This window comes from Psittacula echo (genome assembly GCF_963264785.1).
Source record: "Psittacula echo genome assembly, chromosome: 3".
NCBI lineage: Eukaryota > Metazoa > Chordata > Aves > Psittaciformes > Psittacidae > Psittacula > Psittacula echo.
This window is the reverse complement of record NC_137736.1, coordinates 23,896,586-23,907,839: the sequence shown is the minus strand read 5'-3', so window position 1 is coordinate 23,907,839 and position 11,254 is coordinate 23,896,586.

The following is an 11,254-nucleotide window of genomic DNA, read 5'->3' as shown; positions in this document are numbered from 1 at the left end:
GCGTGGGTCTTGGCGAAGAGGGGAGCAGGGTCCCTCCAGCGGCCGCCCCTCTTCCCCGGCCGCCGGAGCTGAGCAGGGGGCGGCCAAGGTGCCGGAGCGCGGCAGCCGGCTCGGTGCCGTTGAGGCGGGCGCCTCTCGCCCTGGGCTTGAGGCTGTCGGAGCGGCGGCTGCCGTCCAGCCCCACGCTGTCGGGTCGTTCCGGGTTAGTAACTATCTTAGCGGCTGGTAAGTGCGAGCAAGACCTGGGTCCGTGTGATTTCCTATCTGCCAAAGGTTCTATAGGCTTTCGTGGTCTGTGCTTTCCCTAACAAGAATAGGAATGTTCTACTGCCAAGTTACTAATGTATCAATCTATAGCCATACATACAGGTATAGGTACTGCTGTATGTACTGGAAAGTTCTCTCACTGCCCGAGAAGATACTGTAGTCAAATTCACATTACTGTCACTGAAAATGTGTTGTGGTGATTCTTTGGACCTCTTCAAAGGACCACTTTGAAGACTTTGTTCTTCAAAGTCATGTTGTTAAGGTTTTTTTCTACAAATACAGTTTGCAGATTTCTTTTATTACTTATGTACTTGTGAATGCTTTCCTTTTAAATGAGATAGATCATTATAGATAGGTTTAAAGGACATCTCGTATGCATTTGATGGTTTGCCAGTCAACTTCATCTTTCTCAGAACTCTACCAAAAATCTTTCAGGTAGAGAAAATCCCCATGGCACCTGAGATTCAACCTTTTCTTCATGTAAAGCTGATGGTATGCAGAAAGAGAAGAGCATGACCAAAACCTGTAATGAATGCAATGAGAAGTTTAAAACATGTTTAGTAATCAAAGCCTTTCAGCTCTATATGCTTTTAACTTACTCCTATGTTGTAAATATGAGGTAGTTCAAGTTTGTATGAATCATCTTGGATCCCAAGTGTTGTCCCATCAAGTTTTTTGTCCCACCAAAAGAGGATGAGGAAAATTAGAAAGGTGTTACAAGGTTTCCCAAATGTAAAGTCTCCTACTGCCTCAAAAATGACATATGGATAGTCAGGGATGAAACCCTCCAAATGGGTGGGAATCTTATGTTGGATACCACACATAGGCAATGAAAAGGTCTTCTTATGCCTTCGCAAAACTTCGTTAGCTTGCCAGTTCCAAAAGCCACTTTGAAATAAAATACTCATATATTCACACTGCTAAACTTTCCAGTCACCCACAACACCATCTTTTTTGCCATGGAATTAACAGCATGCAGAAGGAAACAAAAATTCTGTCTTTAGTAAATTACACAGCACTTTTTTGACATGCTTTATGCTGGTTTATTCGCCAAAATTGTACATAGAGTGACTGTTCCTGGCATTCTGCTGATCTTTGCTGCACATCTCATCAATAAAGTCTTTTGGGGAAAAGGAAAAAAAAATAGAAGAGTAAGTGCTGTTGTGTTGAGACCAAACTGCATTTTCATAATTATCTGCAGAAACTTTCCAGGCTTGTCTTCATCTTACTTGCAGCCACTTGCTGCTTTCTGTCCTGAAGAAAGAAAGCACAGAGCCCTGTGATGCTGCTTAAGAGGAGCTTCCCGTAGTGCCAGCTAAGAAGCTACCTATTAATCTGTCTACTTCTCCCTGTCCCTTTCGTAGTTGAAGTATACTTATTTTTTCAGGAAATGGTGATTTCACTTTCAGTTTAAAATAATTGCTTCCCAGAGCTGGCAGCTGCATAATTTGCAATTGTTCATCTGGGCCTTCTAAATGGTGGAAACAGCACTCACTGCTGGGACTGGGCTTACGGCCTTTATAATACATTCACTCTGTTGATAGTGTGGTTTAATCTGCAATGTATGAACATAAGACACAGTGGCATTATGAACTGGCTGCACAACTTAGAATTTTAACAAATTACAATAATTGTATTGCAACTCAGAACCTATCAATGCATATTTCAAGGTTCTGGTGCCCAGAATATGAATAACTTCTAGTGCATTAAAAGTTTGTAATTTTTATTGTAAAATCCTAGTAACTCATACATCCATGAAACAACTCTGAAAGGTGGACTGTCTTTTCTCTAGCATCATAATTTAGCCACATTGCAAGGTTTTATTTCCTAATTTGAAGAATGCAAAAGTACCAGGAGAATAGTTCAGATGAACATAAAGCTTTCAAAATATTGTTATTTTCAAATCAGGGCTAGGTGCTTTTCAAAGATAATTTTTAGTCTAAGGCAAATTATTTGCCAAATCACAAAAGAAAATGGGTAAATTTGAGCAGTTCCATAAGGTAGCTAAATCACTGGGTAACTTAATGGTATGTAGCCTTTCAATCTGTGAATAAATATGATCATTAAATGCTGATGTGTTTCTCCTTATTGCTTTTTAAACACTTTAAAGACCAGTTTTGGCCAGTCTGAAATATGATTACTATTTAGTGTCACTAGTCAATTTCAAAACAAGCCTAGAAGGGAAAAAAAGAAATTTAAATTGTAATAGTTGCCCTTTGGGCTCTATTTTGCCATTAACCAGAGTGATAGGGCTCTATACGTTGCTTTCATGAAGTGCTGTTTAAAATCTGAGTTACAGCTGTTTACGCACTTCATTTCTTAGCAATGATTATTTTAATTTTCTTTTTACTTTTCCCACTCATATGTAAAACTCTTATGTCATTTGCCCATAAGCCTAGATGATGCACTTTCTGAAGGTGCCCTGTTATACAACTGAAAGTAGGAAAGTAGGAAAAGGAATTTTATACATTTATCATGTGCAATGGCTTGCACATGGATAATTTATTAAATAACTTTGCTAGAGCTCTATCAATTTGGTATCTTATTGGCTTCCAAAAGTAGTTTAAGCTATTTAGCTTCTGCCAATTTCCATGGGACTATAATAGGATTATATTTTTAATGGTTTTTTTATTCTGTAGTTGTGGAAAAGGGTTTGGTACAGATGCTTAAAGCATTTGAGAAGATGTAAGATGCACTAGAGGAGGGAAGTGATTAGAAAAATGTTAAGCTTACTTCACCCCTCTTTAGTAGCATCTAAGGTACCATCCACCCACAAAGTTAATAGAAGTCAAAACAAAAAGGGAAGCAGGAGAGAGGAGAGAAGGAAGGAGATGTACCATTGTTCATTATGCAAGTGTCTAAGAACAAGTGTCTAGCCTCTAAAATACGATACCCCTTAGAAATTCCCACAGTACTTGCACGTTAGTGGTCTACCTAGCAGGGGACAGTGAGGCGTGCTTGCTTGAGTTGCAATGCCTCAGTTAGAATGACATGATTCCCACCTTAATCTGCCCAGCTCTGAAGCCAGCTAATTCAGCGCTAGCTCAGGTATTTCTGCATAGTGCTGCAGTGCACAGTGCAAAATGCCGTTGTGGCTGTATGTGCAATGCAGTATGACTGACAGTTACGCCAAGTTCTGCCAAGGAGGGCCAATTTAATTTCCTTCTATTATAATCCATTTAAACGTAACATATAGCAGAAGTGGCTTTAAAATAAAAAGAACAAAAAAAAAAAAAAAAAACCAAAACATTTTAGATGAGCGGTTTTTCTTAATGGCCACAGGACGTTTTTTTACATATTAGCACACAAACTGCAAGTTCACAGATATTTTAAGCATTCTTAAACTGTACTATCTTGTATCTACTAAAATAACATGATGTGTCCTCCCCCTCACTCTCCCCTTAAAATCCCATTAAAGCTAGTTCTTCATCAAAATCTTCATGGCTACAGACCCAATTTATTAATATTTCTTGGGTTTGGATCAGACTAATCAGTAGAATGAAACTGTGCATTAATTAATGAAGCCTTATTCTCAAACCAAAAGCAAAATACTAATTCAAAGTGAGCAGCAGTTCTGTCCCAAAACGAGAAAGTAAATTGTGTTTTGAACACAACTGCCAAGATGAGCATTTTGACAACTCTAAAGCTTTATTACAGAAACATATTTAAGGCAAGGACATAATTGAAACCAACTGCTGTTAGAAACTTAATCTTTCTGGGTAAAAATAGTGGTTCACCAGAATTCACAGCTGAATGAAATTTCTAGCCACTTCTTTCTCTGTCCTCTCAGGGAAGCAGCAAGTACACAGCAATATTCTCTTCAGATGTATGCCCAGCTTCAAAGTCTAGGTGGCCTTTACTGCAGGAGATTAATTTATATCTTTGAGTGAGCACAAGCGTCTGTTTTCCCTGTCTACCAGAGATGATGATACAACCTCATTTGGAGGTGGGGGTCTCTACGTATTACAGACACCAGCAGTATTTATGTAAGCCTTGCCACTGTACCTCACATGAAAGATGCACTGAACATTTGCTTTCTGCTGTGACCTTTGTGATTCTCTAATCTTATTTTGTGCTTATATATTTTATCAAAATCTTTGCAGTTTGGAATTTTCTATAGACTTTCTAGACAGACTTTGTTCAGGAATGTAATGAGATTCACTCAGTAATTTTTAAGATAGGGTTTTTCCTGCTTACTCCTAACTGCTACTTTGACAACTAGGAGAGGTTTGCAAGGAGGGTTGATCAAGTGCTTTGATGAATCATTAACCATGTGAGAGGGAGTACAGATTGTACTTCTTTAGTCAAAGTGTTACTTTCTCTGAAAATCTTTGTTTTTTAAAGTATGACTACTAGGCACAGACACACATTATTTCATTCTCAGCTGCTTTCAGACATTTGAAAAGAAGACATAATAACCAGTAAAGACTGTTAACTACTAGCATTCTCTAAGGCCCAGTTAGAATTAAAATTGGCTAGGGATGTGAAAGATAACAGGAAGGGATTCTATGAGTATGTACTGTATAAAAGACAGACTAGGGACAACATAGGCCCCCTCCGGAAGATATTGGGAGAACTGGCTACCCTGGATTTGGAAAAGGCTGAGGTTCTTAATGAATTCTTTGCCTCGGTCTTCACTGGCAAAGGCTCTGACCGCACCACCCAAGTCTTGGAAGGCAAACGCAGGGACTGTAAGAATGAAAACCTTAGGCCCACTGTAGGAGAGGATCTGGTTCGAGACCATCTTAAAAACCTAAACGTACACAAGTCCATGGGACCTGATGAAATCCATCCGTGGGTCCTGAAGGAGCTGGTGAATGAAGTTGCTAAGCCACTGCCCATCATATTTGAAAACTCATGGCAGTCAGGTGAAGTTCCCGACGACTGGAAAAAGGGAAATATAACCCCCATTTTCAAGAAGGGGAAAATGGATGACTCAGGGAATTACAGACCAGTCAGTCTCACCTCTGTGCCTGGCAAACTCTTGGAGCAGATTCTCCTGGAAGGCATGCTAAGGCACATGAAAAGCAAGGAGGTGGTTGGTGACAGCCAGCATGGCTTCACTAAGGGGAAATCCTGCCTGACCAATTTGGTGGCCTTCTATGATGGGGCTACGGAACTGATGGTCAGGGGCAGAGCAGTTGATGTCATCTACCTGGACTTGTGCAAAGCGTTCAACACTGTCCCACATGACATTCTTGTCTCTAAATTGGAGAGACATCAATTTGATGGGTGGACCACTCGGTGGATAAAGAACTGGCTGGATGGCTGCACGCAGAGAGTTGTGCTCAATGGCTCGATGTCCGGCTGGAGACCAGTAACGAGTGGTGTCCCTCAGGGATCGGTGTTGGGACCGGTCTTGTTCAACGTCTTTGTTGGTGACATGGACAGTGGGATTGAGTGTGCCCTCAGCAAATTTGCCAATGACACCAAGCTGTGGTTCGGTTGATACGCTGGAGGGAAGGGATGCCATCGAGAGGGACCTCAACACACTTGTGAGTTGGGCTGATGCCAACCTGATGAAGTTTAACCATGCCAAGTGCAAGGTCCTACACCTGGCTCAGAGCAATCCCAGGCACGGCTACAGGTTGGGCAGAGAAGAGATTCAGAGCAGCCCTGTGGAGAAGGACTTGGGGGTGTTGGTCGATGAAAAATGAACATGAGCCAGCTTCAGTGTGTGCTCGCAGCCCAGAAAGCCAACCGTATCCTGGGCTGCATCAAAAGGAGCGTGACCAGCAGGTCGAAGGAGGTGATCCTGCCCCTCTACTCTGCTCTCGTGAGACCTCACTTGGAGTATTGTGTGCAGTTCTGGTGTCCTCAACATAAAAAGGACATGGAACTGTTGGAAGAAGTCCAGAGGAGGGCCACGAGGATGATCAGGGGGATGGAGCACCTCCCGTATGAAGATAGGCTGAGAGAGTTGTGTCTGTTCAGCGTGGAGAAGAGAAGTCTGCGTGGAGACCTCATAGCAGCCTTCCAGTATCTGAAGGGGGCCTATAAGTATGCTGGGGATGGGCTCTGCATCAGGGACTGTAGTGACAGGACAAGGGGTAACGGGTTCAAACTTCAACAGGGGAAGTTTAGCTTGGATATAAGGAAGAAATTCTTTACTGAGAGGGTGGTGAGGCACTGGAATGGGTTGCCCAGGGAGGTTGTGAATGCTCCATCCTTGGCGGTGTTCAAGGCCAGGTTGGATGAGGCCTTGGGTGACATTGTTTAGGGTGAGGTGTCCCTGCCCATGGCAGGGGGGTTGGAACTAGATGATCTTAAGGTCCTTTCCAACCCTAACTATTCTATGATTCTATTCTATGATTCTATGATTAACAGTTATGTGCTGCTGCCCTTGCTGCCTTTGTCTTCTCCTTCGTCCCCACAAACAAACACGTTTCATGCACAAAGAAGTCCTTCACAGCTCTGGCTTTGTTTCAACCAGAAGTCCTGCAAATCAGAGGCTCCCAAAAGCTGCCGCTTGCTGGAAGCACAAGGGATGGTGAGCAGTGGTGTTCCTGTAAAATTCCACATTTCTGGCCTCCTGTCTTTCTGGCCAACTGCTGGCAACTGGGTCCCAGGGCAGCTGGATTTTGGCCTTTCTGCTTGAGCAGAAAGTGTTTCAGATTTGTGTACATTTGCGGTTTTTGTGTATGGATACAGTTTAAAGTAAAAGGTTTCTGTAATGAAGATGGCTTGCTTATATAAATACAGCTTGAGAAAGAGGAATAGGGTCAAGTGGTGAAAAACTTGGAGATCAACTGGTAGCTAACTGCAAATAAAGCAAAACCTGCAAAAGCATTGACTTGTTAGATCAAGCACAGCTAACCTTTAGTATTCCAATGAAGGAAAATGCTCAGGATTTGCACAGTAAAATAATCACTTTTCATTCGTATCCTGCATTACTATACCTATAGTGGTCCATGCCTTGCATACTGGCCTTTTAGCATTTAATTTGAAAGACTGGACAGTATGGCTCATTAACATGATCTAGTTCTCTGACTGGAATCAAATGAGCTGTGATCCTGAAGCTCCAGAAGAAGCTAAACCAAATATCATACTGCTGTTCTAACCTAATGTAACACTAAACCAGCTATCTCCATGGATTTATTTTCTTGAATAAATGAATGGTGGTGTTTTCCAGGTGTGAGTTTGTTAAGGTTACGTACACCTTGAGGGACTGCTTCTCTAACAAGGGGTAGCTTCATCACAGATCTCCCTTCACAATAAGAACTACCATGGTCTCATGACTTTCAGTAATGCAGACAGAGGTAGCAGGGTGCCAGAAACTCCTCGCTGTTTCATGATTTTAATTCCTGGAGAGCTGGGATTAATTCAGTTGCAGATGTCAATTGTTGCTAATTCAGCTCTGCAGCGATAAGGTGGCTGATTCAGCAGGAAACAGAATTCATTTTCTTCTCAACACATACTGGTGTCTCTTTTCATGAGTTAAGATATTTGTGATCCTCCCTGCCTTGCAGAAGCAGGAATGCCAGTTACAACTACTGTTCTTGCATTCATAATGAGGTCTAATCAATATTAGGGATGCCTGAAACTCTGAAGGCTTGGCTCTCACGCTTCTGCCCAAAACTGAGCTTTGGCAACTGATGCTACCTGAACATGCTACTGATCCCAAATGGTTATGTTTTCCTCCTTTCTTTTCATTCCCTTCTCCCTGCAACTTCCTGAAGTGGACCATTTGAGAAGGGGGAAAGTCAATGCACACACAAAACCCTGAAGTAGCTAGTTTAATGGATAACATGCTTGAAATACAATATCATCCTCTCTGGAAATTCTAGCAGTAGTTTTTACTTCATCTTTACAAAGAAGACTGAATAATCCCGTGAGACTGTATTGTTGAATTAAAGCTTCAGTTGTTTCAAGAGCAGAAAGTGTTGTTCAAGAAAGAAGGAAAGAGGACTGCTGACATCTGCAGAACAAAAATAAATGTAGAAATGTAAAAAATAAGAATTCCTATATGAAAAGTTTGATTAGTAAAAACCTGGGAAAATGTGTGTAAATTTATAAAAGGAAAGGGGAAATTATTCTGTTCCTAGAGAACATTTGGCAAAGGTTATCTTTATTGCAAGAGATTATACTCCCCAGGATACTACTTCAAAAACAAACACCCAGAAGATTTTGTCTTAGCTAAACCTAAGCAAAAATAAATACTCATCATGGCAAGAATGCCAGTTACACTTACTACAATGAAAGTTCTATGTAATAAGATTAAACAAAACGTACTCTGACTTTAAATACATGGAATACCTTAAGGATATCTGTTTGTTAAAATTATTCTTATAAAACACTATATTGCACAAGCTGGCCCATGGCTTCATGAGTTTCCAAACTTGGAATGCCTTCACATCTCTAGAGTTGAATGTCAAACAATATCTATTTGTAGGCCATATCTATCTGTAAGCATGAGTTTATCTGTCTCAAAAAAATGCAAAAACCTGTAATTCCTGTCTTCTATATAAACTGCTTCAGTCATAAAACTGAAAATAATTGATCATTTTATTTGTCACATGTATCCATCATTTTTCTGGAATTTTAAGAGTTTTAGAGATACATCTGATACAATCAGGAACGTTAGATTGCCATATCATCTTGGCTTAACTTTGACCAAATGGTTAATGGTAGGTAGTCATGCCTTTTTATAGTGTTGGCACTTTTTTGGTTGGGTTGGGGATTTTTTGAAACTGAAATCTTAACATACATATATGAAGAAGAAATTTCTTCTCAGTGAGGGTGACGGAACACTGGAACAGGCTGCCCAGGGGGGTTGTGGAGTCTCCTTCTCTGGAGACATTCAAAACCCGCCTGGACACATTCCTGTGTGACCTTATCTAGGTGTTCCTGCTCTGGCAGGGGGATTGGACTAGATGATCTTTTGAGGTCCCTTCCAATCTCTAACATACTGTGATACTGTGATACTGTGATATAAGTAATCAAATTATTAAAAGATCAAGAGTGCGCTTGCTTGGGGTCAGGGGATGGTGGCAGGAAAGTGCCTTTGTACTTAAAAATGCATAATTACAATTTTCTTATCCCTGTCATTATTTCCTCAAAAATATGAATATTAGGCTATTTTCCCCTCCATTCTTTGTAGGTTCTCCTTTTTCTCCTGCCAAGATTTTTACATGAGACCAATATGTTCTCCTGTCTTGCACTGAAGTTGAGCAACCCCACTCCCAACAGAACCATCTGGTTTTATCCAGGGATTTCTTGGTTTTTCTTTCTTTTGTGTGTCTTGTATAAACATTCACGTTCAGACTAAATTTCCCATTCGTAGAGATAAATCCACTTCAGTATGTCATAATCTCTCACTAGTTCTGTCTTTAGAGACTACTTTACCTCCATTTTACCCCTCTTCATTGTCCTGACTTCTATTCTACCAATGTTTGTTGCATGCAATTCTCTACACACGGTCCTCTTTCCTCTCTGTAGAGAGAGAATGCTAATGACAGAACCTTCCTTTAGAAAAGCATTGGCAATATAGGATTATTTTGCCATAGTTGAAAGAATAAAGTAATTCTGAGTATACAAGATGCATGTTTTTGATCTCTGAGCAGGGAGAAAGGCTGATTAAGTCATTAAATGCAAAACATCTTAGTGTTTGTGGCTGTGCCAGCTGCCTGATACGGAAAACCTGAGTGTTTCTTAGTAAGATGGACTAAGGGATTGCAGCCAAGTGGCTGCATGAGAGCTGTCCTAGAAGTAGTGGTCTTAGTTGGCAGAATTGGCTATAGATATGTTGTGGTGCTCTATTAGCTCAGGAAATTGGTTTTGTCTAATTGTTAAAAGCATCAGAAAAAGGTACGAGTTAAGTTACATATACAGTAAAATACTGTACTTCAATCATTCTCCAATGCATGTTAAGGAAAATAAAATAACAGCAAGTTATGTTTGAGAACTTGCAAATTATTTGCAAATAGTGCTGTAGGAATATCTAAATGAAAATAAATTTTTAGTTTAAATGTTGTTGTTCTTGTCTCTCGTTAGGTACTGTCCCGAGCTACATGATCCATCCAGAATTGCTAGTGATCTTGCAGGAAAGCATGTAGGACTTAATTATGTGGGCTGCTTTAATTTGGGGTGAGTAACTGGGAGATGTAAAGTGTTAAAAGTCATATTCCACGCATATCTTCCCTGGTAGTCCTCCTGTGCATGCACACTGCATGTTTGTTCAAAATGTCCAAGGTCCTGGAGAATGGAAGGAAGCCTTCTGGAAAGGGATGGATTCCTCTGTAGTGAATGTGAATAAATCCATGGCACAAATTTTATTTAAAAAATAATAAAATCATTATTGATGGAAATTGAAGAAAAATGTTCTGCTTTATAAAAAAGAAAATTGATTTTATGAGAATAAATCTCTACAGAAAAATCTCTCTTTGGAGGCATATTGGTTGAAATCCCCTACAAAGTAAATTCAGAGCAAAATATTACAGAAAAAATCTCTTTAGGTAAAATCAATTTTTACCTAATGATTCTAATTGCAATGAATCTGGAAGCTGATTATCAAGGTCTCATTTAAAACCAGCAAATACTTAGTTTTTCTTTCATATTTCTTCATTCTGTAGTATTGACTGAAGTTGCCCTTTTCACATTACTCCTTTCATATTAATACTTTCTACTTTATGACAAAGTAGGTATTCCACATTAGAACTTTCCACAATTAATGTCAAGGCTTTGGAGAATCCTAACGTCACAAGGAGAAGTTTGCCAAACTTTATTTAACAAAAAAGAACCCAAACCTGTTGTGATAATGTGTCGAAATGAATCTTTGCAGTTTTGCACACTTTCTCCAAGTGATGAACTTTTCACCCTGTTATGAGATCATCACACCTGGTCCAGATTCCATAATTTATATTTCATTGAGTTTTCAGATTTCAGATCTACTCGCTTATCAATGAAAATCAATACAATTTCTGTACCAATTTATTAAGTTATGATGGAAAGGACATGAGTCATCACTGGCTAACTTTACTTTGTTCAA